The sequence below is a fragment of the Carassius carassius genome, chromosome 45 (assembly GCF_963082965.1).
Source record: "Carassius carassius chromosome 45, fCarCar2.1, whole genome shotgun sequence".
Lineage (NCBI taxonomy): Eukaryota > Metazoa > Chordata > Actinopteri > Cypriniformes > Cyprinidae > Carassius > Carassius carassius.
The window spans coordinates 20,358,640-20,382,074 of NC_081799.1; the positions used below are offsets into that span (position 1 = coordinate 20,358,640).

A 23,435-nucleotide genomic window follows, 5' to 3' on the forward strand; every position below is an offset into this window, starting at 1 on the left:
GTAGTGCAAATACAACAGGTGTAAAATGTAAGTATAACCTTCAAGTATCCAGAACATTGTAAAATGTAATAAGTAAAAAGTTAAATAGAAAAACAATTAAAGTTGTGTAACTTGTGCATTTACAACGGGTGTAACATGTAATAGTGTAACCTAAGTATAAAGAACATAGATGATGCAATAAGTGAAAAAAGGTAAATAGGAATGATAAATAATAGACAATTATTAAAACAAATTTATTCAAGACAACTATAAGTACAAAAACACACTCCAATGCGTTTGTGTACAGGAGGTACAAAGCCATGACTCAGTTCTGAAGGTGCCACACAGCTGAGGTGGAACCACTAGAATGCACAATTCTCATTGTCACAAGCCACCATGTGGGAACAACCGTTTTCTGCTCATTGATGCAGAAAATCTGAAGGTCCTGCACCCATCCATTTGTAATTTGCAGGTGGGCCTCAAGAGATTTATGAGTTTTAAATTTCTCAGATGTGTACACACTGACAAACAAACAAACAAGGTAAGAAAATACATCGAGCAAGGTTACGTGCAGCAGCTCGTAAAGATCATCCGACCATTCTTAGTGTTTGTACGGATCGAGTTCGTTGATTGTCTTGAATTTTTCTAAGTACTGCAACTTTGCTTCCTTGTTGAGTTTTTCTTTATATGTAATCTTACACTTGATCATTGTTCGGTCCATTGTTATTCCTGTTAATTATAACTGTGTACTATAATGACGGCTGACGAGCGTGTTCCCAAACATGGCCGCGACTACCCAGAATGTAATGCGTTCTCACTGCTTTACATTACACAATCAAAGTCTTACAATGCCCTTTGTTCACAGGGAATCACAAATCACAATAGAATTATCCTTGCTGATAATATCTACTCATGTAATATTTTTTTTTAAAGGACAGTTCATTGGAAATGAATTGTCCTAATTTTGTATTTTCTTACAAAAATCCATTGTGCAGCTTTAGACGGCTTGGAATAGAGCACTAAACATTGTATGGACTGGGGTTTTGGTCTATTTGGACCTATTAGTTTCCAATCTATTTGAATTATTTTTGTGTTCCACACATAGTGTTGCTTCTGGTTAAAATACGAGTCCTCTATCGTATTGCTTTCTCTTGTTAAAAATTTGTCTCATTTGAATCAAAAATTTGGGAAAAATATTCACAGATCAAACACCGTTTACAAGAGATAACAAGAGTTCTAAACAAATATGGAACAAGTGAAGGACTTTTTCACTGGGGGAAGCGTTATTATGGATTATGGACTCATATTTTAGCCAGAAGCAAAAGTTTAAAGTTAAATTGCCTCAATGGATTTGTTTCTTACAAACACACAGCTTTTTCGCTTCATATCTTGGATGGCCTGAGGGTGAGTACATTTTCAGTTTTGGGTGAACTATTTCTTTAAAGCTTCACATTCAGATCGACCTACTTGATTCATATTGAGAGACATCAAATATGTTATCTTTGTGTTTTTCCTCTAAAGCACCTGAAGCCAGTTGCAATGATAACTAATTGCTTTCTTTCCTTTAGGGTTTTGTTGCATCTGGCCATTGCTAATTTCAGTGTTGTCACTATAACTAAATCACTTGTGTGCTTCCACTCAGGCTTCAGCTCATTGTTATATGTTCATTAATTCCAAGTAATTACAAGGTCTTATTACTTATCTGCTGTTATATGTTTGGTAGCAGGATTCAATATTTAGACAGAAAATTCCAGAGAAGAATGTAAAAGTCCTTAAGAGCTCTCCAACAATTATATAATTATACCACACAAGTGCTGCTGTCAGACAGAGCCACTCTATCTCCATATATATATATATATATGTATATATATAAAATATAATATATTGTGTGTGTACCCCCTCAGTTACCCATGTATAACTTAAAGCTCAAAACAATAATCAGTGGTTATGCTCTATCTGTCTAGCCCCCCGACAGTTATATAACTACGTATAACTTAATTAAAGCTGAGACAATAACCAGCGGTTATGACAAGTACTATGACTAGCCCCACATAGTTAATGCAACTCAGTACAACTTAACTAAAGTCAAGTGGTTAGTCAGAAATCTAAAATCCACCTGATGTGCCCTATGCTCCATCAAGCCTGAGTTTTAGTATGCACTTAACCCTGGACACAAATTTGCGGAAACATAGCCTTCACTTAATGTACTTGAGAAAATAATTTCAGAGTAAATAAAATGTAACAATTTATTATCATTTATTATCAGTCAGGTAAGTATTATGCCAAATACATAGCCAATTCATAGATATCAAATCAAAACAAGACATCAAATTCTCAAAGATAAATCTAAGAGTAAAAGATGCATACCTGACTTTTAGTAAAATACACTTATACATATACAATTGGAATTTGCATTAACTCAGGTCCCAAATCTGGGTGGCTTTACAACTCAATGGGAATAGAAGGTAATTTACATGGAGGACCCTGGGAAAGGGCACTCCCATTACAGTAATCAATATATCTCTTACCTCTTAGGATCTGAATTATCTTTTAGTCTACTTTTGTAAGATTGAGACCATTGTACCAGTCACCCTGAGACAATTCAAATGACACCAAATATGACTGTAAATTTCACTTGCATTAATGTAAAACATTATATTATTGACCATTCTGAGTAAAACCAAGTGGAGGGAGGGTGGGTAAGGAAGGGGATGAGAAGGAACTGATAACATATGTGAGAGAGGTGTTTCCCGCACTGCCTCTTTGTGAAATGTGGGAACAGATGACTATATGTTAATGCACTGTGTGTCTCAGAAGATCAAAGTGTCTTAGTTTCTGTAAGTCTTACAGTTAAAATGACTAATATGCATTCAAACATGAATACTTCTAATTACTAAAGTTCTATCCTTAAATAATATTAATATTAATATTATACAGCTTGACTGACTGATGTTAATAGTGTACTTTCAAATATGAAAAAACTGCACCATTTTACAAATATTTATTATATATATGTGTGTGTGTGTGTTTGTGTGTGTGTATATATACATATATATATATATATATTAGTGGTGGGCATAGATTAATTTTTTTTAATCTAGATTAATCTCACTGTAATCTTGTTATTAATCTAGATTAAAATGGCTCATTTGAATTCTGCCGAAGGCATTCAGAATATGTGTGCTACCCAAATAAAATAATGACTAAAAGTAACGTTAAGTCTTTGAGAACGGGTTTCTCAAGACAGGTGGCTCATCGCCTGTTTCCAAAATGCATCACAAACTGCTTGAGAAAACTGTAAACTATTTCCACATTGCACAAGGTGCAAACAACCTTACGCCTGTTTCACACATAATCCGTCTGCAGTGCGTATGCATTTCGTATTTTTTACGCACCCATGTTAACGGATTCCAGTGTTCACGCGGTTGCGGTCCGTCAGTGCGTTCCAGGAGCGTTGCGTCTGCAGCAGTGCAACGATCAATTACGTACTGAGTAGAGGACTGCAAATGCGTCCAGTTTGAAAGCACAATGAGTATGAGTCCGTGCATACGCACTAGAGCTGTAATCGGGCCATAAAAGTTAGGCCCGACAGGTTTCGTCCTGAGCCCGACAAGTAGATTTTGATTGACAGCTTTTTAAAAGCCCGAACTCATTTAAAGCCCGACATTATTCAAATGTGCACACACACACAGCTCTTTTGTCAAGAATGCGTCATTTATACATGTTTTTAACATAGTTTATTCATAACTAACGTAGACTAGACCACTTGGAAGTTGGAATAAAGAAATAAAATAAGTCCTCTGTGACATCTTAACATCTTAGCACTCTAAATAGACATAGGCTCATTTAGCCTATAAATAGACCAGCGCACCAATAGAAACGAGTCTTTTTTAACAAGTTGAATTAAGATAAATTTTAAATTAAGATGGGTATTTGGCAATAACGAAATTTAAGATAAAGGCTCAATGAATATTTAGTTATCATTTAAAAAACCTTTACTCACAGAGATTTGGCTAAGCCTACATGTTTTTGAGGAGGAGAACTATTGAATCCACTGTAAATGGCTTCAGTGCGTTCCTGCGCTCACTGATGGTGCGTCATTATTCAGTCATTATTCTCATTATAAACACGGTCAAAACTTTTCCAAACCTCAGACTTTGCTTTAGTTGCTGGTGCAACCAAAACATAATCACCAGAGGCAAGCCTCCGTTTCACATACTCAGCATCCATTTTCACATCTTTCTCGCGCTAATCGAAACACATCACATGACCGCTCGTTTACCTCGCAAACCGGAGCGCAAGCCCGAGCCCGGCCCGAGCCCGCGTAAAATGATATAAATTAAGCCTGAACCCGTCGGGTCCCTTCGGGTTCGGGCAAAGATCTTCAGCTCTAATACACACTGCAGACGGAGTAGCCTATGTGTGAAACAGGCATGCGTCCTGTCGAGGTTTCCATTGGGAAGCTTCTTTAAAAAAAATAAAAATAAAATTACCTGAAGCAAACCCGGCAGCATCTTAGCTGCATCCATGTTAGCACGTCACGTTTGATGTGGTAATTTCACAGTAGGCATACACACAGGTTTAAAGACTCGTTCTCGCCCCCTACAGATTCGACTAGGTATACATCCGTGCTAAAATATCAAGGTGAAAGTCATCATAGCTCGCGTAGTATAGACCCAGCTCTCAACCCAACTTTGAGAATAGATCAATGGCGATATTTTTTTTATCGCCCGATAAGAGTCTCACGTTAACGAAGCACGTTAACGCCGATAACAGCCCACCACTAATATATATATATATATATATATATATATATATATATATATACACAGAGTATTTACGCTAATGTTGGCATTATTCTTTTATTAAATGTCAGCTGCTAGTGGCGAAGCAAATCCGGTGGAGCCTTTATCTTAATTTCGTTATTGCCAAATACCCATCTTAATTTAAAATTTATCTTAATTCAACTTGTTAAAAAAAGACTCGTTTCTATTGGTGCGTTGGTCTATTTATAGGCTAAATGAGCCTATGTCTATTTAGAGTGCTAAGATGTTAAGATGTCACAGAGGACTTATTTTATTTATTTATTCCAACTTCCAAGTGGTCTAGTCTACGTTAGTTATGAATAAATTATGTTAAAAACATATATAAATGACTCATTCTTGACAAAAGGCAAAAGAGCTGTATGTGTGTGCACATTTGAATAATGTCGGGCTTTAAACGAGTTCGGGCTTTTAAAAAGCTGTCGATCAAAATTTACTTGTCGGGCTCAGGACGAAACCTGTCGGGCCTAAATTTTATGGCCCGATTATATGTATATATGTATATGTGAGTGTGTGTGTATATGTGTGTCTGTATATATGTGTGTACACTTCTCTGGACGGGCTTGGCTGGCAGGCTGTGCCGTACATGTGGAAACGTGCCCCACGGGCGGAAGTGAAGATAAATGGCCGATCGGTCCTCGCCCTCCTGGACTCTGGCAGCGCGATCACCCTCGTCAGGCCGACCGTCCTTCCTCCATGGCCCGAACACAAAGCCAGACTTCCCATCACTTGCGTCCATGGCAATACCAGGAACGTGCTGACGCGGCGCATCACCATCACCGCGCCACCTGGTGCCTGGCCGGTAGAAGTCGGGATCGTCAGGGATCTGCCAGTTCCAGTCCGGTCCCCAGCGGTGATAGAGCTGGCACATGCACATCCCATGGCAGGCCACCTGGGGGCCCAGAACAACTTCCAAGGCATACGCGACTGCTTCCACTGGCCGGGCCTGGAGGCCAAAGTCAAACGCTTCTCTCAAGCCTGTCCCACCTGTCAGCGGACGCCTTGACACACCCCTCACCCCAGTCCGCTGATTCCGCTGCTCATCATCGAGGTGCCCTTCGAGCGGATCGAGATGGACCTAGTGGGGGTGCTGTCGAAGTCTGCCCGGGGAAGCGAACACATCCTGGTCATCCTGGACTACGCCACCTGCTACCCTGAGGCCATTCCCCTCCGTAAGGCCACTCCAAAAGCCATCGCCGAGGAGCTGTTCCTGCTGAGTAGTCGGGTCGGCATACCATCCCAGATACTGACTGACCAAGGCACCCCCTTCATGTCCCAGGTGATGGCTGACCTCTGTAAGCTCCTCCAGATCAAACAGCTCCGCACCACCATGTATCACCCGCAAATGGATGGCCTGGTCTAGCGGTTCAACCAAATGCTCAAGCAGATGCCGCGTCGAGGGGCTGCAGAGGACAAGTGGGACTGGGATAAGATGCTGCCCTGTGTCCTTTTCGGAATCCGAGAGGTACCCCAGGCTTCCTCCGGCTTTACCCCATTTGAGCTCCTCTTCGGCCGACAGCCCCGCAGCCTGCTTGTCAGCTATCCTCTCCGCGCCGTGGCCCGCCACCAAGACACAGGTACGGGCCTTTTTGGGGTTGGCGGGATATTACCGCTGCTTTATCCCTAACTTCTCCTCCTTAGCCTCTCCCCTGACAGACCTGACCAGGAAGGGGCAACCAGAGAAGGTCCCGTGGAACCCGTAGATGGAGAGCGCGTTCCAGCGGGTAAAAGCAGCCCTCACGTCGGAGCCCGTGCTCAGAGCCCCCGACTTCAACCGCCCATTCCTGTTGCAAGCCCCCACCACGGACCTGTGACAATAACATCTCTCTACTGAATGAGCTGAACACCTTCGCTCGCTTTGAGCAACAAAACATCACCACTGCACTGAAGACTCCACCTCCTCCCGGCGACCAGGTGATGACGCTGACCCCAGACAGAGTGAGAAGATCCTTCAGCAGGATCAATGCATGCAAAGCTCCGGGTCCTGACAACATCCCTGGGCGTGTACTGAGAGACTCTGCAGCAGAACTCACTGATGTCTTCACAGACATTTTCAGCATCTCACTTAGTCAGGCTGTTGTTCCCACATGTTTCAAAACTACCACCATCATTCCAGTTCCGAAGAAGCATTCTCCATCCTGCTTCAATGACTACTGTCCTGTTGCACTTACTTCCATCCTCATGAAGTGCTTTGAATGGCTAGTCATGCTCAACATCAAGTCTGGCCTCCCTCCCTCCCTGGACCCCTTCCAGTTTGCATACCGGTCTCTGAGCCCCCTCCTCTTCACTCTGCTGGCCCATGACTGCACACTGTCACACAACTCCAACCTCTTCATTAAGTTTGCGGATGACACGACTGTGGTGGGTCACATTAGCAACAAAGATGAGACAAACTACAGGAGCGAGGTGAGCCACCTGGCCGGATGGTGCAGTGACAACAATCTCTCTCTGAACGTGGAGAAGACGAAGTAGATTGTTGTTGACTTCAGGAGAGCACACAATCAGCATGTTCCTCTGACCATCATCGGTGCGACTGTGGAGAGAGTGAGCAGCACCAAGTTCCTGGGTGTGCACATCACAGAGGACCTCTCCTGGACTGAAAACAGGAACAAACTGAGGAGAGCCAGAGCCCCATCCCCCATCATGTACACCTTCCACAGAGGCACCTTTGAGAGCATCCTGTCGAGCTGCATCACTGTGTGGTATGTGAGCAATCGAAAGAGTAATTTTTGGCACAGAACGTTCTGGACCATGAAAAGAGGAAGAAAAACCAGACTGCAGAGCATATTTGTTTATTTTCGTACAGGTTAATTTAATATGATTGATGTCATTCATCTATATTTGAGACATGACTTCAGCTCAGATCATAAGATCTTTTGTTCTGAAGGGATATAAAAGAGGTCCAGACACCCTCCCTCTTCAGCTTCAGACTTTACTTTCTCATCTTTGACTTCTCTCCTCGCTTTTGCATCTTCAATTTACTTTACCTTTTATTGCGGGCTCACTTTGAATACTCTGACTTAGAACTTTTACATGTTTATTCAACTCAGATACTTTTAATTTTCAGATACTTTTATTTTTGGATACTTTGTATTCGTACAAGCTTTGTATTCTTATTTACTTTGTATTTTTAACAGTTTAAATACTTTTGGATACAGTTATCATTTTTACTAATCTTAGATGGGCACAATCCATCATATATGGATTGCTTTTAAAACTATATTAACTTTTGGATTTGGATTTTCTATATTTGAAGCTGGTTGTGATACTTAATAATTTTGTTTTCAAGTTATAATTTGTAGTTTCATTTTCTATATTTTTCTGAATAAATTTGCATACTAAAACCACCACCCACCGTCTGACCTGGATTGAATTCTGCATCAGTTTTTGGATGCACCGCTGGGATCCATTGATCCATTGAAGCACAGTTTGATGCACCTCAAGGCAAATTAAAGAGAGGTGAGTAGCTCATCTTTTTCTCTTTATGGGCTTCTGTTGTGCTATCTGCCGAGTCTAGGAGCTTTATCTGCTTACCCATTTCATTCATTATTCTTTTGCGCATTAGCTCCGCCCACTACCGGAGAAACCGGTATGTCTTCTGCTTGTTCAAAAATTAATATGTTAATATGAATAATTCTAAATGAACTCCATTATTTTGACAGGAGAAGACAACAAAGAATAGTTAACAAATAGCGTGTCGATTCAGCGTGGTAAGACTCTCTCTCTCTCTCTCTTTGCATGTGTGAGAAACAGCGCTATCAGTAAAGCGACGGTGAGTCGTGCGACTTCACAAAGAGTTTACAGAGCATCAATTACAGGTGCGCGGTGCGTCCGTTGAGATGAACTGAAAATTTCAGATCGCTTGATGGAGAGAGAACTCTGAAGCTCAGATGCTGAAATTAATGCAAGCGTCATGCGCTTCAGTCTATGTAGTAAACAAACCCGCACGTCTCTGGCATTCATTAATTCACACAGAGACACGCAGAACACGGATTCATATTTCAAACAACTTTTGCGGCTTAACATTTACAGATACTAGTCCATATGGAGATTTGATTTGATTAATTTATGCTAACTTTGACACATTCCATGACTGTCCATATTAAAATGTAAGTTTCATTTTCATGACTGGATTTTGAGATTCCGTCCTCGTTTTCTGCTTCACGGAAATCATAGCGCTGAACCGGGTTTGAACGGGACCTCGGTACTACCGGTACTTAAAGAAACCTGGTACCGTCACATTAAAATTTTTTTAGTACCGACTTGGTACCGAAGTACCGGGTCTTTTGACAACTCTAGTGCACACACACACACACACACACACACACACACGGAGCAGTGGGCAGCCATTTATGCTGCGGCGCCCGGGGAGCAGTTGGGGGTTCGATGCCTTGCTCAAGAGCACCTAAGTCGTGGTATTGCCAGCCCGAGATTCGAACCCACAACCCAAACTCTCTAACCACTAGGCCACGACTTCCCCACTAAATCACTCAGTCACTAAAACATAACAATTCATTACTACTGGTTATACTTTCACTACACACTTAACATTATATGTGTTTTGGAAGCCGGGCTAAACGAATAAACACTGTTATTGCATTCCTGACATATGTCAGACCCTCAGTCACCTCACAGACACAAAACACAATTCAAAATTAAAATTTCACACTTAGGAATACAAACATAATTCAAAATAAAGCAAACCTTTGGTGTTTAGGTAAACAAGGCTTGCCATCTCTGCTCATCCATACTCCATTCACCATCGTACAGCCACTCTGTGTCCATTTATCTCTTTCTTGCCCCGACGCAAATGTCTGCATGCCCTGTAAAGATGAAGAAATGTCAGGGTTATTTTCAGATTACAAAGTACACTCTGGTGATTTTGTCTGCTGAGATGCCGCAGCCTTCGCCAGTGCATTTGCTCTGGCTTTTCATGTAGATACAGAATCCTTGTTGTTAGTATGCGCTGCGCATTTACAAATGGCTATCTTTTCTGGCAGCAAAATAGCGTCTAGCAAATCTGCCACAAGGGTTGCATTTAATATTGGTCGCCCATCTGACTTCAAAAATTTTCTGTTTCCACAGCGCACCAAAATCATGAGTAACCCCAAATGCATAGCGTGAATCGGTGTAAATTGTGACCCATTTGTCTGTCATTAGTTTTCATGCTTCTGTTAATGCCACAAGCACAGCTGCTTGTGCTGAAGAGTTGATGGCAGTGAGCCAGATGCCACAACATCAAATTCAGTTGTTACCGCATAACCAACCTTATTCAGGCCTGTTTGTGGATCCTTAAAAGCTGAGCCATCCACAAAGAGGACATTTTCACAGTTTTCAAGTGGCACATCAGACAGGTCTGGACATGGCGTACACACTTGTTCAAGTGCTGTTAAACAACAATGAAGCTCTTCCCCATCCTCTTCTGTTGGAAAGAGAGTAGCAGCATTCAAGGTTGTGCTATTAGTGATATTAGGCATATCAAGCAAAATAGTGTGATATCTTAACCAATGAGCTGTTGATAAGTGTAATGTTTTCTGTTCCTGCAAAATCATGGACACTGCGTGAGGCATCATCAATGTCAGATCAGAGTATCCTACGAATTCTCTTGACGCCATCACGGCCTGTTCAGCAGATGTCACTGCCCTCAGACAGTGTGCCAGGCCTGATGCAACTGGGTCTAGTTTGCTGGAAAAATATGCCACAGGTCTCAATTTGTCTCCATGATGTTGCAACAATACAGAAGTCATAAACCCATTTTTCTCATCTACCATTTGAATAAAAGGTTTAGTTGGTGCCCGAAAGCCCAGGGTTGGCGCAACAGACAGCTGAACTTTCATGTTCAGAAATGCCTCTTCCGCTTTCTCTGTTTACTCAATCCTGTCACAAGACTTCAACCCCTTCCCTGTCAGGGCTCTCAGGGACTGCTCAAGAATCGCATAATTTGGAATAAATGTTCTACAATATCTTGCACAAAACACCACTCTGTGGGCTGACCCTCATCCCTTATCTTTTTCACGGGAAAAATTGGAATGCGTACTGGAGAATCATTGCATGGCACTATTATTCCCTCTCTTAATAGTGACTCAAACACTGGTTTTATACCAATAATTGCCTCTGGTTTTAGAGGATATTGACCTTGACATGGTCTGTAATCAGATTTTGGGGTGACCACAACTAGTTCACATCCTTCATTAAACCCAAATCATATTTGTATTTTGCCCATAACTCTGATGCCACTTCTGCTAATGCTGGATGTATATCTGAGGCACAAATATTTGTCATGCAATGATTTTCCCTTTCTCTTTTGTCAATGGGTACCACAACTCTCTCCACTTCAATTTCATACTTGCACTCTGACATAGATGCTCCCATACTCTCACTGTGTTTCACCCCCTCCCCTATCTCCCTCCAGTCTGTAGCACAAACACAGCTCTTCACAAAAAGTCCTAATCTGGGCCATGTCTGTCCCTTGGCTCGGAGAGCAAAAAGTGAGGCACAGAGTCTTCTGCCATTAAGTAAAACTGTAGCTGTTTTTCTGTCAGACAAACTGAAACTGCACACATTTTCTGTCCAAAACATTTTCTCAAAATGTAAAGTTTCTCCTTTTTTATACTGGTCATCTCGTTCCACTACAACATGTGACGTGCAATGAAATTTGTCAGGCAACATGATCTCTCTCTCAAAATGTTTTGTTCGATTTTTAGTCAGTTCACACATCATTTCAGCCCAATCAGAATTTATGATGTGCCATTCATATGCATTTTGGTTCTGCTTGCAGGCAGCAAACCTGCTCTTTCTCTGCCACTTACACATGTTTTGCAAACAGCCTTTTTGTCTCTCGCTTCCCTCTTCTACTGATTCCTTCACAGCTTTTAATTTCTTAACACTCAACGTTCCCTCTTTTGGAAAACCATGGTATTTAATTAATTTCCCCATATCTTGCATGCATTTTTGGCCATACAACTTTTTCATTTGCAGAAACACCGTTGTATCATATTCAACGAGCTTGCTCTGAGACTTTCCCATATTTACTGATTTCCTTCTCTGTGTCTATTCCTTTGGCGCGCCTATAATCTGTCAGACGTCTCTAACAGATCCGACTTTCCTGCCCAAGCCGGAGAGGCAATACCCGCACAGTCTCACTTCCCCTCTTAGAAATGTGTTAACCGCTTGTGCATGATCTCAACTTATCACTTCGAAATATCTGGATCGTCTCGATCTCAATTTATAATTCAAATTCCGATCACGTCAGTTGCAGGAGTTTCAATTCCCCCCTAGAAATTTATTAACTGTGCCGTAGTATTCTCACAATCTGATTCCCCAGAATCCCCTTGATTGTGCTTCCCACAGAGAAGGACCCACCGCTATGGTTTGTCCCTTTTCTAATTTTGATTCCAATCCTTATTTCTAAAAAACCCCAAAATTTAGAATAGCATGAACTGTCTCTTACCCGAGAGTTCTGTTGCCACCAAAGTTCTTTTCTGATTCCAGTGGTGTCCCCTCTGGACCTCGGCGGTCGATCCCTCTCTCTCTCAAACCTAATCGTGGTTAGGGCTGAACTTCTATTTTCCAGGATGATCAGTCACCATCCGTTCACAGGTCCAGAAGACACATCCAAGGAATCCCACTTCTGACACCAAATTGTTGGGGCAAAATAAATTAACTCTCATCAGCATAAGAGACAGACACACTCTCAGGTTATAATTAAAAAAGAAATCTTTTATTCTTTGCAAATAAGGTCAGACAGTCGTACAGAATACAAGTGATTTCTGCAGAGTGAAAACCGACCCAGGAAGAGGGCTGTCCTCCACCTTATATCCCTCTGTCCCGTCAAGGTTACAAAAGTTTTAGCAGCTGTACTTTTCCATGGATAACATAAAACATACTCTCTGTGGATTGTTTTTCACACATTTAGGACTTAGGTGACCCCCTCATGTCATCCTCAGGCATTGCCCCCCCCCCCATTATATGGCCTAATCACCCTCTCAGGTCATTCTCAGACATTGTTTCCCCCCAGGTGTCGCCCTTCTGAACCCACACAGCAATTCTAAGAAAACACATGCATATATAGGCATACAGAAGCAATGTTAAATGAATTTTTCCACCACACGGGTTAAACTGAAAGTGCAACAGTATTTTGGGACACACGCTTTCAGGGCTTCCTGCAGCGTGCTGGTCGAATCTGAAGGTCGTTTCTCGTTTTTTGATATAGGCTCTGGGATTGGACTTTTGATATAGGCTCTGGGATTGGCAGCTTTGACACTGGCAGAACTCCACCTTGCGACTAAATTTAAGTTCAGCAAATTTTCAGACGGTGAATTGTTAAATAAAGTAAGGGTAAAGAAATATTTAATTTTAAATTGAGTGTATCTAAATTGAATAAAGCTTTTCTTTGTTGGAGTTATCAGTACACGACATAATGGCTCATGTGCAAAAAAAAGAAGCTCCTAATGAAGCTCTCACTGTTCAAGTAGCAGCATTAGGCATGGGAAATTTCGAAGAAATAAGGCAGAAAATTATTAAAGATGGATTTAGAGAGATTTGGGGTCCGCGCACACAGAGTGAATTGGTGTTGAAGGAAGTTAATGATCACAAGAAACAAAAGAAATATGCATGTGTTTTGTGTTTATGGATTAGGAAAGCAAAAGGGCTTTTGACCGACAGAAATGGCAGAATTGTGCACGTTGATAAGTTAGCGCAAGCAGCTAGAGATGCTACACAAGATTATGTGGGATTTGTTAGATATTGTAATGAAGGAGCCTAGAGCTGACACAGGTAAAGCTCCTAGGATTGATGAGATTTATAACTGGCAAGAATATGCTTCAAAACTGAAAGTCGCGATTGCAAGAGCAGGTAGAAATGTAACAGATATTTCTGAAAATGGAGGAATACAGCTTGTTGTACTTTCACTAATGTGACACTGATCAGGCAGGGCCCTAATGAGCCCTTTGTTGAATATACAGAGCGCTTCACACGAGCTCTAAAAGAGTTCGTTGCCACAAGAGTAGCTGTTGATTTAGACTCTCATATGCTGTTACACACTGCATAGTCTAATATGAATGCTAAATACACACAAATGTTTCGTTCTTCTTTGCCAACAATAGGTGATTGGGCTGCTTTCATCGCGTGGGGAACTAGAGCTCAAGATATTGTTAACCAAGCGAAAAGGGCAGTTGCTAGGAGGCCCGGATAGCTATGTTCTCGTCGATTCTGGGGCGAGCGTGTCAATATCATACATTAATTTACCTTTAACAAAAATGACTCTTCAAGGAATATCTGGTGGCAGTCTTTTCACACAGTCTCAGTTGATTCCCTTAGTAATTTATCCATTTGAAAAAACTTTTTGGGTGCAATTCTGGGTTGGAGAAAGTTAAGTTGGCATGGTATTGGGAATGGATATATTGGATAAATTGGAAGCAGATATTTTGTTGACTTAGAATCAATTAGTTAGTAAAATTTTGCCAGTTCCCATAGCAGTGTTCAATAAAAATGGAACTCCTAAATTAAGCATTGGAGCTGTTACAGCAAATGAAAAAGAGTCTACTGACTCCACAATGATGCAATATTTTTCTGAGAAATTTGTAAATTTGTGGTCAACTTCTAAACTGGATGTTGGTCGTTGCAGAATTGAACCTCTGAATGTTTCATGTCCTGTACATCCTCCAGTATTCCAGTATCCTCTTCGGAGAGAAGCAGAGAGGGCGGCACAGGAAATTGTGACCCAGCTCGAGGAAGCAGGGATTGTGGTAAGGTGTACTTCCCCAACTAATTCAGCCATGTGGCCTGTGAAAAAGCCAGACAGTAGCTATAGACGGTTTCAACAGCAACAACATAAACAAACGTTACTGCGCATGCGCGCTTTTGTGGACCTAACTTAACTTCCGGTAGACTTCCAAATAAAATCAATAACAACAGCCAAGTCCTTCTAGAGTAGATTTTTTTTTTGATAACAAACAAAATATGTTTACTGCGTAAATCAGGTAGACTTAATGAAAATGCAAATGAATTATTTCCGAGCAGGAGATGCATAAAGCGCGAGAAATAGAGGTTTCCCCAGTAACAAAGCAGAGCTACGCTCACAAACACTGCGTTATCCGGCATACAACATGCAAGTCTTCCTTCAGAAATAGTGATATAAAAACACCCGTGCCTCGTTTTGATATTTAAACTTAAATGTAAGGAATTATTATTATTAAACGTGCAGTACGTAATGTTACTCATGTTTATTCAACGAAGCCTTTTTGAAAATCGATCAGTTTTAAAATCGTGGCGAGTCTCCAAAAATAAATAAATGTATGGGAAACACATCCCACAGCACAACCACCTGAGCCCAACTTCAGTCTACTCATCACCTTGACTTTAACTGCGTTTGTAAAGGCACCGCAGCCAGACCGATATACACAACACAGACCGGAAGTTATATTATGACCAGGCGCTTGCACCCGATGAAACCTTCTATAGGCTTACTATAGATTACGCCGCATTGAATGCTGTGACCACCAAAACAACACCCATTGTTGCAAATCCGTCAACCATTCTAAATGACATTTCTCCAAATCACCGCTATTTTAGCGCTGTTGACATCACAAATGGTTTTTGGTCTAGTCCTATTAGAGAGGAGAATCAATACCAATTCGCTTTTACCTGCAATGGTGTACAATTTACATGGCGAAGACACGTCATTCTGTCGTCCGCGACGCAATTTCTAAAGTTGTAGAATCGTGCGCGCCGTCTGTTATCAGTCAATATTGTGGCGACATTCTTCTTGCATCTCCAAATAAGGCGCAGCATTTGAGTGTACTCACTTGGCTGCTGAGAGCACTCCAAGAGGCTGGCTTCCTTCTAAGTAAATGGAAGGCCCAGCTGTTTCAACCAGAAGTGACATTTTTAGGTCAGAGTGTTGGTCGTGAGGGAAAAACACCTCTTCCCGACCGGGTCGTAGCCATTACACAATTAAAGAAGCCAACCACAGTTACTGGTTTAAGATCACTAATGGGGCTATTTAATTTCAACCGGGTTTACATCCCTGATTTTTCTGATTTGGCTAAACCTCTAACAGAGGCTCTTAAAGGAGGCCTTCCGGGTGCTTCCCCTCTAGAGTAGACAGCAGACATGGCTGAGTCTTATACTCTCCTCAAATCCGCATTAGCCTCTTCTCCTGCTTTACATACCCCCTGACATGACAAAATCTTTCCATATTTGGACACATGTAGGCCTGAATTCTTACAACTGCGTGCTGGGACAGCACAAAGGTGACAAAAGTTTTGGCATTGTTGGATATTATTCAACTTTGATTCCCTCTTCCATGAAAGGACAGATGCCGTGTCTGATGGCTTTGGACTGTGCTATCTGAGACAAAGGTGAAATCGATCTCAAATCAGCGACGTGCAAAGTGGAAAACTGCTCTCATGAGCCCTCAGCTTACTGTCGTTGCAGACAACCGGATGAATCCTGCCTTCCTCATGGAGAATGAAGGGAGTGCACAGGACTGTGCTGAAGTGGTTATCTGTGACAAGGGACATTTCGTCAGACGTGGTAATCTGTGACAAGGGATATTTCGTCAGAGAAGAGCCATTTGCAGATTCTATGGACATGTTTGTAGATGGCAGCAGCTTCTAGGAAGGTGAGACACGCTACACGGGTTGGGCGGTAGTAGAGGGGAAGACGAGCGAAGTCTAGGCTGAAGGGTCGCTACGGGGAGGAAGTGCTCAGATAGCTGAACTGCATGCTTTGAAGGCTGCCTTAAATCTAGCACTTAAAATAACTGCGAGTGAATATAGCTCCACTTTTTTTACACATTTTTACTGACAGTGCCTACAGCTATCATGTAGTGCAGAGTTATGGCCCTGTTTGGAAACGTCGCGGCTATCTGACCACCGCCGGTGCGCCAATAAGTCATCAAGCAGTCATAAAAGAAATTCTTGAAGCATGCGAGAAAATTCCACCTAATAGTGTTGCGGTTTGTAAAGTTACGGGTCACAGTACTTTCAATGATTGGTGGGCAAAAGGAAACTCGCTAGCCGACAAGACTGCGAGAGAAGCGGCTAAGGGTGCGTCACTTGGGGAGGCAACTGCAATTTTCCCTGTTCATTCAAATTGTGCCGGATTAGAAACTTGGTCTAAATTGTACACAGATGAAGATCATGAAATGTGTCAAAAATTAGGAGCTATTCTAACTGAAGAAGGGATTTATGCTCTTGATGAGAAGGTTGTTCTGCCTAGCGGATACCAGACTGAGTTATTTGATCTATACCACAACATTGCACACCAAGGGGTTCATTAAACTCATGCTATGTTACAAAAAACATGGTTTTGGCCAGAGATGTTACAAACTGTGAGGGATAGACTGTCCAGATGTATCCATTGTTTACAAACAAAGCCGCGATTCGGAAGAGGTAAGATACCAATTGGCCACAGTCCTCGCCCGCAAGGACCTTTCACACATTTACAATTGGATTTAATTTCCTTACCCTTTGATCATGGGTACTCACATGCGCATTTAAGGATGCCCATATCAGTGCCCTCAGCGCCCAAAATACCGGAGACCTAAAGAACGCTGCATTTAATTTAACGGCTAACAATCCTGTACAAGTGTACAAATACAAGTGTACTTAGTATTTGTACATGCTTTGTATTCTTATTTTACTTTGTTTGAATACTTTTGGATACAGTTATCATTATTTCTAATCTTAGATGGGCACACTCCATCATATATGGATTGCTTTTAAAACTATATTAACTTTTGGATTTGGATTTTCTATATTTGAAGCTGGTTGTGACTTAATAATTTTGTTTTCAAGTTATGATTTGTAGTTTCATTTTCTATATTTTTCTGAATAAATTTGCATACTAAACCACCACCCACCGTCTGACCTGGATTAAATTCTGCATCAATATATATATATATATATATATATATATATATATATATATATATATATGTATATATATATATATGTGCGTGTATGTGTGTGTGTGTGTGTGTGTGTGTGTGTATAACTGATATACATGTTTATGTTTTTCTGCTAGCTGAAAGATGTTCAAGTTCATCCGTAAACAAATTCACGACCACCTTGTCGAGCGGAAAATTAGGAGAACTCGTCTTGTTACAAAGGATGGCCACTACAACATTAGATTTGGGACTAGTGAATATCACAACCATTTTGCTTTCCTTATGGACTTCTGGAATACATTTGTTGAGATTCATTGGTGTTTTGTCCTTTTTTTATTTGCTGTTGCCTTTACAGGAAGTTGGTTCATTTTTGGTTTGCTTTGGTATTCGCTTGCAAAAAATAACGGAGATTTCGATGTTCTCCAGAACTCGTCTGAATCCCAGCAGATGAAATGTATATATAATGTTAACAGTCTCACGACCGCCTTCTTGTACTCTTTAGAGACCCAGACAACTATTGGCTATGGCAGTCGGGCTCCCACGGGTCGCCCTGTTGATCATCCAGTCCCTCATGGGCACCATCATAAACTGCTTTATGTGTGGACTCATTTTGGCAAAGATCTCTCTCCCAAAGAGAAGAGCAAAAACGGTAACCTACAGTGAAATAGCTGTCATTTGTCTTTGGAAGGGGAATCTGTGCCTCCAGATACGGGTGGCCAACCTACGAAAATCTCTTCTTATTGGCAGCCACATTTATGGAAAGCTTCTCCGAACCACCATCACTCCAGAGGGGGAAACCATCATACTAGATCAGGTGAATATTGACTTTTTAGTGGATGCTGGGAAGGACAACCTGTTCTTCATTTGTCCACTTGCCCTGTACCACGTGATCGACAAATCCAGCCCGTTTTCCGAAATGGCTGCGGACACTCTTCAGCAGCAGGACTTTGAGTTGGTGGTCTTCCTGGATGGAACGGCTGAATCCACCAGCTCGTCCTGCCAAGTCCGAACTTCCTACCTGCCAAGGGAGATTAAGTGGGGTTGCAACTTCCTGCCTGTCGTCTCTCGCACCAAGGGTGGGAAATAATGTGTCAACCTGTCCAACTTTTCTAAAACAGAGCCAGCAGTGACCCCGCTGAATAAGTTAAATTAAATAATCATCAATAAGTTCAAACAAGAATAGTCAGTCTTCTTAAAAAAAACAAAGATTTAGAGGACTAAAAGTCACAACTTTACTTACTTTGTAAACACAGTAGGCTATGTAGAACAGCTAAAAACACACATTCAAGTAAAGTGCAAAATCTTCTTAGACCAAATGTTGTCAAAATAAACCAAAGACATACATTTTGAGGGAGCCATAATGCTATTCTGTATGGATCAAGCATTTCCACCAGTTTTGGGAGGCTCTATAGAACCACACGTCTGCATTTCCTCGCTGCAAAATCACTAATTAGGTCATCATATGACAGCTTATGAGCCACTTCACCACTGATGCTGATGACAGCAAGACCACTTAGATGATTATGATTATGAATCACTTAGATTATGAATTGTAGGCTACTATGAAACGCCCTGCCATCTAGTCCCTTTGGAAAATTAAAATCTGATGGGACTTTTAAATGGGCCTCTTTGTACTATTTCAACACGATCTGCGTCTAAAACCTTTGATGTTAAAAGCATCTGCTAAATAGTTAAAAGCATCTGCTAAATGAATAAATAAATGTAATTCTAAATCTAATCTAATCTAATATAAAGCATAATAGAATGAGGTGCAATAATGCACACAAATCAACAGTAATGTTTGCTAAGTTTATATCATTCATAATGACATTTTATATTTTATATATAAAATATATATATTTTATATATTAGCAGCAGCACACACATGCAGCACATTTCCCGTATTTATGAATGATTAAACGTCTTACCTGAAAGTGATGCACGGGCATCATCTCGCAGTTTCTTTTTCTTTCGTTTCTCAGCACCTGACTCCTGCTGTCTTTTCGGAGCCATGCTCAAATCTGTCAAACTGCGTCACGCAGGCGCCCACGCGAACAACTGGAACGGACCTTCCGGCACGGGGGTGGGGGGTTTACTTCCTAGACTAGACTAGAGCAATTATTAAATATTTTTCTTGTTCCCCCTTTTTTGTTACATATAGATGGCTAATGTGCCTAATATTTCTATAGGCTAATGAAATAATACCGGCATTTAAAAAAAAAATTTCATTAGGCTATTTTTGGTGCCCCCTCAGCACTTGGTGCCCTACGCACAGTGCGTGATGCGCGTGGTGGGAGCGGCGGCACTGCCTGTTCCATAAGGTAGCGATTGTAAAAACAAGATGCTTTGTTTTGATCAAATTGTAATACCTGTCAAAATGAATACAACCCAGATGGTGGATAAACTGGGAGAATTTTGCAGTTTCAGCAGGATTCTTTGATGAATAGAAAGTTCAGAAAAACTGCTTTTGTTTAAAATAGAAATATCTTGTAACATTATAAAAGTATCTGTTTTTATAGAAGTATGACAGTGGCGAACTGAAGACGAATGCTGTAGACATGCACATTTTCTCACATCCTGTCAATAAATTGCTTTTAATCACAACAGTCTTCTTTTTATATTCTCTTTTGTGCCCCTAAACCACACCTCTCTGAAACACCCAGAGAATGTTTCATAGCATCACTTATGAGGTTTCTTTTGCTAGGATCCAACCTTAGAATGCAGATGTCGTGTAGTCAGGGTTGGGTATTGTTTAAATATTTTATTGATTACGATTCTTCTTATCGATGCCGATTCTTATTGATTCCTAGTTGCGATTCCAATAAGATTTCAAGAAATCCAATGTAAAAAAATTAAGTCAAAATTAAGGTTTTTTTTTTTTTTTTTTTTTTTTTTTTTTTTTTTTTACAAAGCATTCTGTTGCAGCTAAATAACATGAGCAAAAACCAGCAGCTACAGAATTTTGCCTATGCTTAAAAAAAATACCACCACAAAAACAACTAGGTTAATATAAATTTAAAATATTAAAGTGTTAAAGACAAGAAAAGAATAAGTAATACAATAGGAATAAACAAATTAATTAATAGCATAAATAAATACAACTGAACCAAATTTCAGGTACTGGAACTGTAACACAATTTTAAAAAACATTGCATACTTATCTTTCCATAAATAAAATAAAGATTAATTAAAGTTATAAAATATATTTTGTCAAGATAAGTGAATTATTTTTTAATTAAGTAACATTAATGACAGGCAGCGTGTTTATAGGCTGCTGTCTCTTTAACACAGAACGCACGCAGCGTGCAAAATACTGTACATGCGTTTTCTTTCTCATCTGTTTACATTCATTTAAGACAGAAATGCCTGTGTTTATGATGATATACTGACGTAGTTTTTGCAAGTCAGTTTTGGACCGGAACAACTTTTTCTTCAATGAAAATACACTGAACGTTCCGAGAACGGACACAAACCGGGAACCCGCACTGCTGTTCTCTGTGCATGCGCCTGCGCTTCATGTGCGAAGCACGCAAACAGGGCGCAAGTTCTTTCCATTCCTGCAATTAAATGGTTTTAAATCACATTAAAATGGGAACGCAGGAATCGTTAAGCAGAATTGAAATGAACGCTTCTTAACGAATTCATGATTCTTGGAAATTTGAAATCGGTCTAAAAAGGAACCAGTTTTCGATACCCAACCCTACTTAGAGTGTTCATTTGAGGATTAGAGCACAAGCCAAATTAGATTAAGGAGAAGCATCATAGCAAGCCACTAGAAGGCAAGCCTGAATCCATTAACTGAAAAAGCATAAAGCTAAAGCAAACGCTTCCGGTCTGGCAGTACACGGGAAAGGAGACCAGAGGCCATTTTTTTATTGGGATGGATTAGATTCAATGATCTATGCTAAGCTACAGCTAAAGTGCTACCGCCAGACCCGGAGATCAGCTGAATGGATTTGAAAATGTAAAACAAAACTGTTTAATTCTAGGGGAGTTGGAAAATGAGCTTATTTTCAAAAATAGTGTACTGTTCCTTTTAGGGAAACTTGATCCAAGTTAGCCATTATTCTTTCTCCAATAGTGAGTAATACGGGCCTTATCTCTCATCTCCCTATAGTAAGATAATCTCTGATAGGAGGGAGTGGAACCCAGTTCCTCCTCCCCCAACATATGTTACTAAATAATTCATATGATTACAATATTAACGTATTAAAGCATTAAAATAATTCAGAACCAGAGAAAGTCCATGTCATAAACACGAGAAATTTCACACACCTTCTGAGACTAGATGTGATCTAAGGGTGCTTTCAAATCATGCCCCAAGGATCTGTGACTAACACAATTTCAATTGTTTGTATGTATCTGCTGTACATGTGGAATAATTGACATAAAAGACGGTCCGAGATCGCATGAACAAGGTTGTCTCTGCTTGATTGAAAACGTTCTGTAGAGAGGTTTGGTTGTAGTGAGAAAGCAATCCAATCCAATGGACCAACAAACCAGGCTGTATCATAATGTATGATGGGTAATACAGTAAGTTCATTGAAAAGCAGTAGACGATGTCTGTGGGTGAGCACATCTTCACCATTCAAAAACAAAGTGCACCTTTTCATTTTATAATGCCATCTTATTGCTCTTCGTAGGTGCATTTTAACAATGTTTTCCTGACGAGTTAGGGAACAGTCAGATTATGAATACCCAGGGTTAACAGTAAATAGTAAATTCAGAGCTGTCTGTTTAAGGATTTGACCAACAGTTAGGCTTTTTTAAATGTTGAAGGGCTCTTTTTATGTTTTATCCAAGGGCTTAATTTTTTTTACCTTTATAGAGGGCTTTTTGCCATTAATCTCATTAAAACTTTCATTTCAAATTCTTACTTTTGACCTAAAAATTACATTATTATAATGTAATTATCTATACGTTATCAAATTAAATAATTACATTAAAAATACAACTGCATTAAATAATATTACGAGATTCTTTTAAATATTTTTGAATATACAAACAATAAATGATGGTGATGATACTTTTCAACGAAATTAAAACGCCAGTATGTGCCAGTAGTGAGCATCTAATAAGTCAGTCATTGACTCATTCATTAAAACGATTTGTTCAAACGGCAGAGTCAATCAGATGTTTATGGATGGACTAATGAAACTTTGACTCAACTGTAAGTAATATTATTGTATTTGCTTATTGATCTGTTTATACAACTATTAAGCAGTCGTAATTGTAAAAATGTTGTGTGATATTGCCTAACTAACTGTATTTTAAATAATAATAAAAACATATCATTTTTTTTTTTCTCAGGATGCGGAGTTTCTTAGTGTTGCACGTTTTAATTTCTCCTGAAGAGGCTAGGCCTAACTGCGTAATGTAACAGTGGCTTAATGTAATGTGAGGTAAAAGGGCGTACCATCAGTTATTTATAATCACATAAAAAAGTTTTTATTTTAATATTTGAAACATGAACTAAACTACATGGTTCTTGCACAAATATATTTTTAGACAAAATAATTTTTTTTTAATGCCACGCTACTTGCCTCCATGGCAAAGGCTAACTGGACAGCAAACTTCAGCATCAGAGCAGCACTCCAGCTCTCTTGTTTGTCGACGAAGTGTCAGGCTGGCACTGGCAGAAAACATTACTCCCCCTTAATTCGTTGTTGACTTTTTACTGTTATTACAGCTTCTTAAATTGTCAGAGCCTCTATGTATGGCTTGCTGTGGGGAAGTTTGGA

At 40.3% G+C, this 23,435-nt stretch overlaps 1 pseudogene; it reads left to right on the forward strand.

Annotated features, from left to right (window-relative positions):
• Nucleotides 1–17,837: 17,837 nt before the first annotated feature.
• Nucleotides 17,838–18,781, forward strand: LOC132127016 (ATP-sensitive inward rectifier potassium channel 1-like; annotated as a pseudogene).
• Nucleotides 18,782–23,435: the final 4,654 nt, after the last annotated feature.